The sequence below is a fragment of the Gekko japonicus genome, unplaced genomic scaffold, assembly GCF_001447785.1.
Source record: "Gekko japonicus isolate JY-2015 unplaced genomic scaffold, Gekko_japonicus_V1.1 scaffold2112, whole genome shotgun sequence".
In the NCBI taxonomy this organism is placed as follows: Eukaryota; Metazoa; Chordata; class Lepidosauria; order Squamata; family Gekkonidae; genus Gekko; species Gekko japonicus.
The window spans coordinates 285,728-299,197 of NW_015169846.1; positions in this window are offsets into that span (position 1 = coordinate 285,728).

Consider the following 13,470-nt stretch of genomic DNA (forward strand, 5'->3'; position numbering starts at 1 on the left):
CTGAGGCCTGCGCGCATGCGCAGGGAACACTCTTTTAGTTTTGGGGGGATTTAAATATCCCCCGATAGTTTTTTAAAGTTTTCTGATTTTTGTGCACACCTGGGGACCGTCCCACGTGTGCACAAAAATCTCCTTGCCCCCCAGGTGCCCCCGGTGCGCAGATTTAGATATCCTCACACCAGGGGGCGACTTCAGTATTAGATATATAGATAGGCAAGGAAGCATGTCAGGAAGGCCCCTTAATGGAAAAGGCTCTTGCCTGAACTGACTATATGATACTCTGTGACAGGTACTTTGCGCATGGTCAGAGTTGCTCTATCCCTTTGATCACACAATCCAAGGCTGAGGCTTGGTATCGAAAATTCTTGTTGGGGTTGAACACTGTTGCAGAATTGTTATGGTTTTAATCTGATATACTGAGAGACTTCTTGTTCATCCGTCTACAGGTCTCATTCGCTTAAGGAATTTTACAGGACGTATCTATAGAGTATAGACATAATGTGATATAACACGCTAGGGAACTCTGCAAACTGAAGTTCTTTGAGATGACAGACCTCAAATGGAGAAAGTTCAGCACCCTTGCTAAACTACCACTCCCAGGGTTTTCTGAGGAAAAATCATGCGAATCTGTAGTCCAGAGTGGTTTCCATTTCCTATTACGTACATACATATGTGCCATCAAGTAGCAATCAATTTATCGTGACCAAGGCCGGATTAAGACTGTTAGGGGCCCTAAACTCTGAAAAGATGATGGTGTGCCCATATAATTCAAAAGAAAAACAATACTGACCCATAAAATAAAATATTATTTTTAAACATTTTATTCAGATATGATAGACATAGACAATAATTTGAACATGAACAAGAACATGAACCAAATACAGAGGCAAAAACCAAACTTATAGGTGGTTAATGAGGTTACACAACATAAAATGCATTACTATTAACACAATAAAACATGAATTAAGGCTGAAAACAGATTTCTTTATCTATAGTTGACAGATATTCAACAACTGGGAACCATACCTGTTCAAAATTACTCACGTAAAAGCTGGTTTCTGGCTGTGTTTGGTGATCAGATAGTTTGTCCGTGATACAAAATTCAGACAATTCAGCAAACTAATCTTAAACAGTAGGTGGATTTGCACTTTCCCAAGACTTAGCTACTACTGCTGCCGTCACAGCTGCACACAGTATTATTATTCATTATTTCTATACCGGAGGGATTGGCACAGTCTTGTAGCATATTCAATAGCAGTATTTTAAGCATTCGATGGAACATTATAACTTGTGATATAATAAATTTGTTTTTGAATGAGTTGCCAGAAGGACTGGATACGCTTACATGCCCACCAACAATGCCAGTATGTACAATTTTTGCCATGACTCAAAAGTTAAATGTATGCTGAAATTAAAAGAGCTTCTTTCTAATGTTTTTGAAATTTCAAATTCTTTCAAAAAACTGCTTTTTTTTTTTTGGTGCCCCTGCTTTGCCGGTGCCCTGAGCATGTGCTTAGTCCGCCTATTGAGTAATTCAGCTCTGATGGCGACCCCAGCAAGGGTTTTTCAAGGCAAGTGAGAAACAGAGGTGGGCTGCCATTGCCTGCCTCTTCAGAGTCTTCCTTGTTGGTTTCCTATCCATGTACTGACCCTGCTTACCTTTTGAGACCTGTCAAACAAAATATACACACTGTGAAAAATGACAAAAATTATAAATTATATAAACAACTGAATTTATGTGATGCAATTAATATCTCAATTTCTATGTACCAACAATTCATCAATCTTTTAGTGTCTCTTATAAACTGCTGATGCAGTCACATTCATTCATTCAACAGGTGAACTCCATATATTCCAGTCATCAAATGTCCTTCCTATGATTTGACCTTGTTAAAAACTGGAAGCGAGGGAGGTTGTCAAACAATTTACCGTATTTTTTGGACCATAAGACTCACTTTTTCTTCCAAAAAAAGTGGGAGGAAAAGTGAGTGCGTCTTATGGACCGAAGGTTTAGAATATATTTTTCCCTGTTTTCCTCCTTTAAAAACTAGGTGCGTCTTAAGGTCAGGTGCGTCTTATGGTCCGAAAAATACGGTATCTTCCGTTCTGTGCTTCCACAAAGCTAACAAACACGACTCCAACAGGCCAGCTACAATGCCTGTTTCACCAGCCACTAGCTTCTTTGTGAGAAATCGTGATATACAAACTTCAAATGGTGGGCGGTCAATTCTAGGTTTCCAAAATGGCAACAATTGCCAAAACTTTTCCTGTCAATGCCGTGAGATCAGGCTACATCATACCACCTTCTCTGTTTCCTATTAGTGATTCCCCAAAATGCTTTCCATGAAGATAGATCCAAGTGGGTAGTCGTGTTGGTCTGAAGCAGCAGAATAAAGTTTGAGTCCAGTGGCACCTTTAAGACCAACAAAGTTTTATTCAAGGTTTAAACTTTCATGTGCAAGCACACTTCTGACTGTATCTGAAGAAGTGCGCTTGCACATGGAAGCTTATACCTTGAATAAAACTTTGTTGGTCCTAAAGGTCCCACTGGACTCAAATTTTGTTCCCCAAAACGCTGTCACTCAGATTCCGAACCTGTCCTGCACCGCAGTGTGCTTGATAGGGTTGCCAAGTCGAATCTTCTTACTGGCGGGGGATCGTCGCCGGGCTCCGGGAGCCTTTCTCTGATGAGCGCGCGTGCACCGCCAGCACGTCCCGGAAGTGATGCGCGACGTCGATCACGTTGGGGGTGTGGCCCCGATCGTCGGAGGGAAAACCATAGAGTTTTCCCTCCGACGATCGGGGCCATGCCCCCCACGTGATCGACCTGGGTGCGTCACCTCTGGTGATGCAGCCACGCTGCGCTTCGGGGGGTGGAGTTCCCTCCGGGGCCCGATTCTGCGGCGGCGGAAATCGGGCCTCCAAAGCGGGGGTTTACCCGCCCCCACTTGGCAGCCCTAGTGCTCAATCCAGGACTTCGTGCAGAGAAACCAGGAAAAATATTTACAATCCCAATTTAACCACTCACATAAGGAAGAGCACATAACGTCTGGAGGCTCATGTGACCATAGGAATGCAACACAAGGTAGAAATACCTCATTTGGCACCAATTGACTCGATGCCTCTCTAAAACAGCAAGTTTCAATATTTCTTTATTGAAGGGAGAGTATAAGGAATACGCAAACGCCATTGTATTAACTCAGGAAATAAATGTAAGGTCTTACACATGGTATAGAGACATTTGCTGGACATTGCCTCTTGCCTGAGGTAATCTGAAACCAGCTTCATTGGAATCTGCTCTACATCCAACACACATACACAGAAGGCAGGTTTTAACAAGGCTAAGTTAACACCATGTCCTGTAGCCTTCCCTCTTCCCAAAGCTCCTTCTAAATGTTTTTTTTGTAAAATCCACCCTGATGAAGAGTTTTGGTGAGCTTCAAAGCTTGCACACGGTTAGGTGTCATTGGGCTCAGCCTCCCTCCAGGCGGGACCTGGGGATCCCCCGGAATTACAGCTCAACTCCAGTTTACAGAGATCAGTTCCTCTGGAGAAAATGGATGCTTTGGAGGGTGGACTCTAGGCTAGTGTATCCCACCAGGCCCCATTCTGCAGCTAGCATTCGCTCCATTGTTTTACCAAACCCACACTGGAACAGAAAAAAGATGCGGCTCAAAACCACATTCAAATACCCCCAGGGCCACCCCCGTACTGACTGCAAGAGTCATCCCTGAATGGCCATAAAATGGCCATAAATCTATGCAGACGGTACCATAAGACCGAGAGATCAAAGGACGTGAAATCAGCATGCCGTGTGGAGGCTACCATAAAATCCGACCATCAAAAAAAGTGAAAGTGGCATGTAATGTAGAGGGGAATTTCTTTTTCTTTTTTTAAACAATTTTATTAGGATATATTAATAGGTCAAACATATATCACATTTTTAGCTATCATACATCCTTTTCTCCTGTTTCCCCACCCCTTCTGACTTCCCACAGTGCTCCAAACTCCAGCCCAAACATATATTTCCCCCTTTACCTTCTTACTCAGTACTTTAAAAAACCTACAGGTAACATATTTTTTACACTTGTTTCTAAATACTTTTCTTCTAATAATTATCAAAGCAAAGTAAGTTGTTTTTTACATCCCAATATTTCTCTAAATATTCTTTAAAGTCTTTCCAATCTGCAAAAAATTCTTCTGCTTCTTGATTCTTAAGCTTCCTTGTCATTTTGTCCATTTCAACCATAAAAAGTCATTTTTTTATCCGCTCCCCAATTTCTGGAGTTTTCTTTTGTTTCCAGCATTGAGCATAAGTCATTCTAGCAGTTGTAATCATATACCACATCAAAGTCCTTTTTGCTATGTTAACTTCTTCCATTTTAAGTCCCAAAAGTAGTATTTCAGGTTCTTTCTTAAATTTACATTTCACAATTTTCTCCATCTCCGCATGGATTTCAGTCCAAAATTTTTTAGCCTTGTCACATGTCCACCAGTAGAGGGGAATTTCTGTTCCATCGTCGGTTTGGTAAAATAGCAGAGCGAATGCTAGATGCAGAATGGGCCTGGGGTTCCTGCCCTCTCCAGGAGTTCCCCAACCTGGGGCAGGCAAACCCCCCCCCCCCCATCCTCTGCCAGCAGCCAGGGAGGACCTCTGGCCCTAACAAACGTTATTGCATGGATTATGTTCTTGGTTCTCAGATTTTAGTTTTGGGACCAACATGTCTGTCAACAGCTTCTTTCCATCCACTCGTACAAGAATTTGTGCTTGGAGTCCCTTCCCGCAGCTGAGACAGGGAGGCTTATCATTGCACAGCTCCCTCTCCGAAACCTTCAGGCCCTTCTCCTCCTTTCCAAAGGAAGCCAGAAGTCACGGCTACCAGTTTCCATGGCCACCTACCAGGAATGGATTGCAGGGGATTTGGGGGGGGGGGATGAAAGAGATGGATGAGACATGACCTAATGTGTCTTTTCCAGCGATGACCTTCGCATCTTCAAATGCAAACAAGAAGCTGGAAAGAGCTAATAATACTCCGCGAGGCCTGCCTGGAGTAAACAGTCCCCTACCCTGGCTGAGCAAGCAGCAAGGAGCTCGGGTGACACCCGCCTGGAGCCAGCACGCAGCGCCAAGAATGTGCCGAGAACGGATATAGTGTTACTGGGTTGCTGTCATGTGTCCATTGCCAGGGTCTTTCTGTCCTGAACCCTCAGCCACCGGGCAGCCAGTGGGCGATCCGCTGAACGAGAGGAGAAAGAGACGCTGCTTCCAAATTGTGTTGTCTGATTTAGACGTCGGTCCCCTAATCCCCTTCGAGTTGCCAAACAAGAACAGTGAAAGAAAAACCCGCCTGAGCTGATTATTTTGGACCTCGGGGTTGGCTGCCAGGATTTACTGTGGTGGTGCAAAGTGCTGTCAAGTCACAGCCAATGTATGGCGACCCCGTAGGGGGTTCAACGCAAGAGACGAAGGGGGGGGGGTTTGCCACTGCCTATCGTCTGCATAGCAACTCTGGACTTCCTTGGTGGTCTCCCATCTAAGTATTAACCAGGGCCGACCCTGCTTAGCTTCTGAGTTTGATCCGGAAACTTCAGCTGGTTCAAAACGTGGCTGCGTGTGTCCTTACTGGGATACCTATGAGAGCACACATACAACAACCAATGCTCTGTCAGCTGCACTGGCTTCCAGTTCAGCATCAAGTTCAAGGTTCTGACATTAACTTTCAAAGCTCTGTGCAACCTGGGACCACCATATTTGCAGGACTGTCTCTCCCAATATGTCCCTTAAAGAGCATTATGCTTGGCAGACCAACAGCTGCTGGTGATCCTCGGCCCAAAAGACATCCCTCTAGCCTCAACTGGAACCAGAGCCGTTTTGGATCTTCTTCAATTCTGCATGAGATCAGGGCCCTGCAGGATCTTCTTCTTCAGTTCTGCGGGGCCTGTAAAATGGAGATGTCCCGCCAGGTCTTTGGTTGAGGCAGTGGGTGTCTAAATTTACATTGGCCTCCCCTACTCTACCTTGCTGTCCTTGCCCTGCCTGGCTGCAGTGTTTATACTGTCCCATCTGGTATAGTGTTGGCTTTTGTCTACTACCCAGAAGTGGTCCATCATGAGTACAGCCAGGGCTATTTTTAGGCAGGAACGCACAGGAACGGGGTTCCTGCTGGCTCCTGAATTGGCCACGTCTAGCAGGAATTCATTAGCATAATAGGCCACACCTAACAGCAGATACTCATTAGGATTGGCTACATTAGAGGTGTGTGGTCTAACATGCAAAGAAGTTCCTGCTACAAAAAAGCCCAGGGTTTTGACAACAGAGTAAACAGAATAAGAAGCAAAAAGTGAGTGTGGTAACATGGGGGTGTGGTCTAATACACTAATGAGCTGTGATGTCAGGGGTGTGGCTTAATATGCTAATGAGTTTCTGCTGTTGGTCGTGGCCTATTATGCTAATGAGTTCCTGCTGGGCTTTTTCTACAAAAAAAGCCCTGAGTACAGCTATATGCAGTAATTTCTGGGAACGATCCCCAACTATGACGGATTGCCATCTGGTATTGTATTTATTGTTACAGTTTTTATTGTTTTGTCAAACAATGTTGATTGTTTAATTGTGGATTGTTTTATTTCTTGTTGTAAGCCACCCTGAGCCCTGCAGTGCGGGGGAGGGCGGGATGAAAGTCCAACAAACAAACAAACAAACAAACCAATCAATCAATCAATACACAATCGGACTAGCCTGGGACATAAAAGTCAAGGTGAATTTAGAGAGTAATCCTAAACAGGTCTTCTCATAATCCTGCTCAGGTCTGTTCAACAGGATTAACTCCCCAAAGAGTGTTTGTAGGGTTTCACTGATGGTATAACAGCCAGACATTTCATCTGGCTGAAAGAATGTTTTGAGTAAATCCAGCAGTTGTTTTTTTTAATTAGTTGGGAAGTTCTTCTTTAGTTTCAGAGGGTAGCTGTGTTGGTCTGCAATAGAACAGCAACATTTGAGTCCAGCTGCACCTTAGGGGACCTACAAGAGTTTCAGGGTATAAGCTTTTGAGAGTCAAAGCTCCCTTTCTTAGAAACAGTAGAATAGTGGTGGTGAGTCATGATGTAGTCCCTGGTTCAAATCTCAAATCACCCATTCACTGGGAACCAGTGAGGTATAATGGGTGTAGTATTAGAAGAGGAGGAGATTGGATTTATACCCTACCCTTCACTTGGAGTCCCAGAGCGGCTTACAATCTCCTTTCCCTTCCCCTCCCCACAACAGACACCCTGTGAGGGAGGTGGGGCTGAGAGAGCTCTGAGAGAACTGCCCTTGAGAGAACAGCTCTGAGAGAACTGTGACTGACCCAAGGTCATGCAGCAGCTGCATGTGGAAGAGTGGGGAATCAAACCCGGTTCTCCAGATTAGAGTCTGCCACTGTTAACCACGATACCAAACTGGCTCAATCTGCGCTTTCCATGAAACGTACTGGGTAAAACCATAGACTTTCCAGCAATTCCTAGAATGACCTGACGTCACTTCCGGATTTTTCCTGGAAGTGGTGATGTGTCATCAAGTCAACTGTGATTTTTTAAAATTTTTCTCCTCCTGGCTGATGGAACAGCCTCAGGCAGCAGGGGTGGCTGGCAAGAGGTGTCCTGCCATAGCAAGAGACCAGGCAACCTGAGCTGCCAACCTCCAGGCGGGCCTGGAGCTCTCCTGGCATTACAGTTGATCTCTAGACTGTAGAGAGTAGCTCCCCTGGATAAAATGGCTGCATTGGAGGGTGTCCTCTATGGCATTATACTCTGCTAAGGCCCCTCCCCTTTCCAAACCCCACCCTCCTCAGGCTTCACCCCCCCACACAGATTTCCAGGAATTTCTCAAGCTGGAGCTGGCAACCCTGTACAGTGCCCTACCTTACAGCAGTCTTCTGAGGATTCATAAGTAAATGAAAAAGGGTTCTGGCCATTGTAAAATATAATATAAATGCTAAATTTATAGCCAGTTTGGTGTAGTGGTTAAGTGTACGGACTCTAATCTGGGAGAACCGGGTTTGATTCCCCACTCCTCCACTTGCACCTGCTGATGTGACCTTGGGTCAGTCACAAGCTCTGGCACAGCTGTTCCTGAAAGAGCAGTTTGTGTCAGAGCTCTCTCAGCCCCACCCACCTCACAGGGTGTCTGTTGTGGGGAGGGGAAGGGAAAGGAGTTTGTAAGCCGCTCTGAGACTCCGAGTGAAGGGCGGGGTATAAATCCCATCTCTTCTCTTCTTCTTCTAAATATTATTATATTGCAGACTTGGAACGTACTCACAACACTTAAATCACAGACACATACGTGTAATAAAAATAGTGGTTATACCAGCAATGTCAACTCATAAAAGTGCTATATATTGTTACCGGATGCATTACAGCCACCCAGTCTTCTTCAGAGGCTTAACGTGCAGTAAATCCCCATGTCTCATCAAATACATGATTCCTCTTCCTCTTCACGCATTAGGAAAGTGAACGTGTCTTGAGGAAGCCTGATTTACATTAAGGGCTGGAGTTCCCAGAGGTCTTCTTGCTGCCCCTCAGTTTATGGATTTTTGGTATCCCTCCATCTACCCACAAGGCACCACAGCATTCGTGCTTTATTCTCCAGCTTGTCCATTAAAACACAATAGGATCATCTTGACTGGAGCCAGTACTGATATGAACAAAGATCACCTTATCGATTTTCTGTCACTCAAGGCATCCTTTTTAAAATTCCTGGTCCATCTCTGATCAGGAATGGTAGCGGAGGTCTCTCTGCTGTTGTTTGCTTAACTGGGCTGCTCCCATTTCCAGTTGGGGCTTCAGAGATATGACAGTTTCCACATAAACAACAGAAACTTCTAGAAACCATCCACATGTCTATGGCTTCATTCAGACGTCATGTGAGTTAGTTCTGCTTTACAGACTCAGGACACCTCAGGCTCCGTGGAAAAGAGGGCTTCCTTTGTGACAGGCACAAATCTGGGTATTTGTTCAGCTCAGTTTAACCTACAGTTTAATTCTGTCTATACCAGGCTTTTATCGCACCCTTCCACCAAGAAGCTTAGGGTGGCATGGATTGGTTCTCCCCTCTTCCTATTAGCCTCACAATAACCCTGTGAGGTAAGAGAGGATGAGAGAGAGAGAGTGACTGGCCCGAGGTTGTCACCCAGTGAGCTTCAAGGTAGAGTAAGGACTCATACCTGTTTTTTTCTCAGTTGTGGTCTGGCTCCCAGTGTCTTCACCAAAGTTAATAATCCCATGTACTGGAAAATATCCCTCCCCCTCCGTAAGGCTATACTGCTATTGTAGTGTTCAGAAGCTTTAAACCGCTTGTAATGAAGATCTCCCTTAAACAGATGATAACCACTCGCCTTCTCTGAGCACCCTGTCATGTTTGCACAGTAGCTGAAGGTCACTTGAGCAGATAGGGGTGATGGTTATCTGGGGGGTGGGGAAATCCATGGGGGAAATCTTGAGTGAGCAGAACCATCGGGTAGAGCGTAATGCATTGTCACCAGCCAGCAGGAAAGGGGGAATCAACTGTGACTATTTTTTTTAAAACCCCACTCCAAATGTATCTATTCTGAAAACAAACTATGGCCCCGGTCAAACGGGAGGATTTGCCACGCGAGAGGGACAGATCGGGGGCGCATCAAGCAGGTGCAATCACACTGCAATATCTGGGAAGCAGCGCACACCTGTCCCCGATCCGTCCCTTCCAGGTGAAACTGCGCATCAACCCCCCCCCCCCTAGAAAACACTACTACCTACCTGAAAATCCACTGCAGGGACAGCCGTCTAATCGCCGGCGCGCCCATCTCTCCTGCAGCATGCGAGGTCCTGCCGAACTGCACATACACATGCATGCGCAGCAGGCTGGATTCGCTCTCTGGTCCGTGGCTCCCCCCCCCCAAGCATCTGATCGTGCCAGGGAGGAACTGCAGGGTGGCTAGGGGGATCTGTCTGATCCCGCTGCCGCGCATCTCTTTTGGTGCGGCTCAAAACAGCCGCACTTTGGCCGCGCCTATTTCCCCCAGTGTGACCGGGGCCAAAAATTATTTAAATGGTAGCAATTAGGCAACAAATTAAAAGCCTGTTTTATTTTTTCAAGATGGGCCTCCAAGTACAACACCACTGAGACAATACTCCTATTGATATGACAAGCTTGCTGACTGTAAACTAGATTATAGCAAGGTCCAGTCTTGAAAAACCGACCAACTGTGACATCATCCAACAGCAGTCTAACACCTGAGAATGTGCAGAATATATTTCCCTCCCAACCAGTTCTGTGATGTGTACATGTTAAGAAAATGTGCCTAGCTCTGCATAACTTACTGTGCTTCTCGTATTCATCTACAGGGCCCTAGAGGCCTTAAAATGGGGTCCCCAATCTTTTTGAGCCCTGTGGCCACCTTTGAAATTCTGACACAGTGGCTTCCACAAAACGGCTGCTGTGGAAGACAGAGCCAGCCATAAAATGACTGTCACCACTTACTTTCAGTCACACAGTGAAGATCCTTGTGTTGCGTTAGCAGCTGCCACCAAAGCAACATTTTTTAAAAATCTGCACAGCCAATTAAATCTCCAGTGGCCAATCAGAAGCTTTGCTGGGTCAAATCCCCACTTGGCCCCAGCCAGGGGTCATTTCCTGCAGGAGCACACAGGAACGGAGCTCCGGCAGTAAAGAGCCCAGGGGGCGGGCACATGCAACAAGCCCCACACCCTGCTCCCAGCAGCCCTCAGTCAGAACAGGAAGCAGCCAGGTAAGTTGCAGAGTTCCCCCCGGATCAAAACAGTCCAGTGGTACCTTTAAGACCAAGTTTTATTCAGGTACAAGCTCTCCCTCTTCTGCGAGGACAGATCTGCACATTCTCCCCCACCCCCCAATAGCTAGCAATCCACAACAGTCCAGTGAAGCCTGAGCGGTGGGTGTTGCCTTCTGACACACTTCCGGTGATGTCAGGAGTTGTGGCATATGCAAATGAGTGATGCTAATGAGCTCCTGCACCTCTTTTTCTACGAAATGACCCCTGGCCCCACCCATCTTCTAAAATTTTTGGCAGCCACCATGAAAGGTATCAGTGGACGCCATGACACCCACGGGCATGTTGGAGACCCCTGCCTTAGAAAACACCCTTCAGAGGACTAGTGACCTGGAAAGTTTGAGCCCCATTGTTCTGAGAAATCAACCACTGCCTGAGATGAGTAAATCCAGTGTTGATGGGAGCTTGTTGGCAAATTATTAAATGGCTCTCGGGGCAGAGTCCAAACAGAGGGGAAAGTCCACCTTTCATCTTCCCTGAAGGCTCCTGCTGAGCTTCTTGTATTAAATACCTGCTGGCCGACCGGGATTGTTTAGTTAGTTAGCTGATTTTAGGGTTGCCAACCTCCAGGTGGTACCTGGAGATCCCCACTATTACAATTGAACTCCAGACAGGAGAGATCCGTTCCCCTGGAGAAAATGGATGCTTGGAGGGTGGACTCTATGGCAGTATACCTGCCCCTCCCCAACTCCCCCCCAAGCTCCATGCCCAAAACCTCCTGGTATTTCCAAACCCAGCACTGGCAACCCTGATTGGTAAGCTGCCTATAAGTCTGAACCTTACCTACCGTTCCAATGTATTTGGAAAAGTGTGCATTTACACGAAAGTGCTTACCTTGAATAAAACTTTGTTGGTCTTAAAGTTGCTAAAGGTAAAGGTTCCCTTGCTCGAAAGCCAGTCGAGTCCGACTCTAGGGTTGCGGTGCTCATCTCCGTTTCAAAGCTGAAGAGCCAGCGCTGTCGGAAGACGTTTCCGTGGTCATGTGGCCAGCATGACTAAACACCAAGGCGCACGGAACGCTGTTACCTTCCCACTGAAGTGGTACCTATTTATCTACTTGCAATTTCTTGCTTTCGAACTGCTAGGCTGGCAGAAGCTGGAACTAGAGACGGGAGCTCACTCCGTCATGCGGCACCCGGGTCTCGAACTGCTGAACTACCGACCTTCCATAGCCTGCAGTTCAGCGTCTTAACCACTTGAGCCACCGCAGTTCCACCTTAAAGGTGCTACTGGACTCTAAATTTGTTCTACTGCTTCAGACCAACGTGGCTGACCACCTGGATTTACAAACTGAAGGCAGTTTACAAGGAAAGCATAATACTGGAGTCCTCTCACGAGCTCCAGGCAAAGCTATGTGTGTGGTGAGTGTCACTGAACTGGCGAGGGAACTCACCAACCAATGTTAGCATGCTGGGGCTCAGACTGGGCCAAACAAAGTCCCATCTATATGCCACTATTGTTCACCCCATCCCCAGTCACCAAACCCGGTTCCCGGGGACCCTTTCTTTCCATTTACTCCTCTTTCTAGTTATCTAATCTGGAATGAGCTGGGCATATTTGTGGTAGTGTCAATTCTCATGTGACAGCTGCCACGTAAACCACCCTGTGGAGACGGAATTTCATAACGCCCCTTTGCCACACCCAGATCATAATGGACAATCCCCACATCTGTGCCAGCCGGAGACGAGGAATGTGCAGCAGCACTGTGGAATTCACGGGGTGGGCCGTATCTACTGCGGGAGCCTGGTTCCAAAGTGGGAAATGAGATGGTTTAGGGAGGCATGAGCGATTCCTAGGGGAGCCCTCTCTGAGGCCGCGATTCATGCTTCTCAGGTATTTCTTGAGGGGATCAGGTTATGAAAAGATGACTCGGCAGTTCTAAACTCAACCTCTGCATATGTTGAACAGTCAGCTGTGTGCCAACCTTCCCTGACTGAGGAGATGGATTCAGATAAACAGATAACAGCGGTGAGACTGCCATAGGGTAACATTTTCCTTGGCAAAGTGACTTAAATTAAGGCTTTGTAAAAAAAAAAAATCTCCAGGAGAAATTCCAGTTTAATAATCTTTCCCTTCCCCAGCCCAAAGCAACAGACTCCAAGGGAGAAATCTATCAGCTGTTTCAGATTTTGACCATTCCCATTAGTGTTCCCCTGTTGTTCTGTTAGCAATGAGCCCTGATGGCTCAATGTCATGTACGTTGATTTCCGCATGTGTAGAGGGGCAGTGGGAACGAGAGCACTACCCCACGCTCTAGCTACATGTAATGTATTCAGCCTGACATGCCTGGACTTGCCCGGGCTGGCCAGGCACAAACCATCTGTAGCTTGAGTCGAAAGACAAAGGATCTAAAGGATCCTAGCTGGCCCTATCAAAGGGCTAGTTTTCCAGCCGGGAGACCAATGGTCACCCGGTTACTGTAAATAGCCTATTAGGAGTAGGGGGTGTGGTTATGGGTACTTGGTGGCGGGTTTTCTGAACGCATATAAACCGGCCTGCGAGCTGGTCAGTTGTCTTTGTCCTGAACCTAATAAAGGTATGCTTAGCTGAAATCACTCTCCGTCTGCATACTTTTCACTACACATGCCCACTGGGCTATCATGGGTCGCGAGCCCATTTTGTATGTGTGCAGGCTTCACCTGTTTGACCA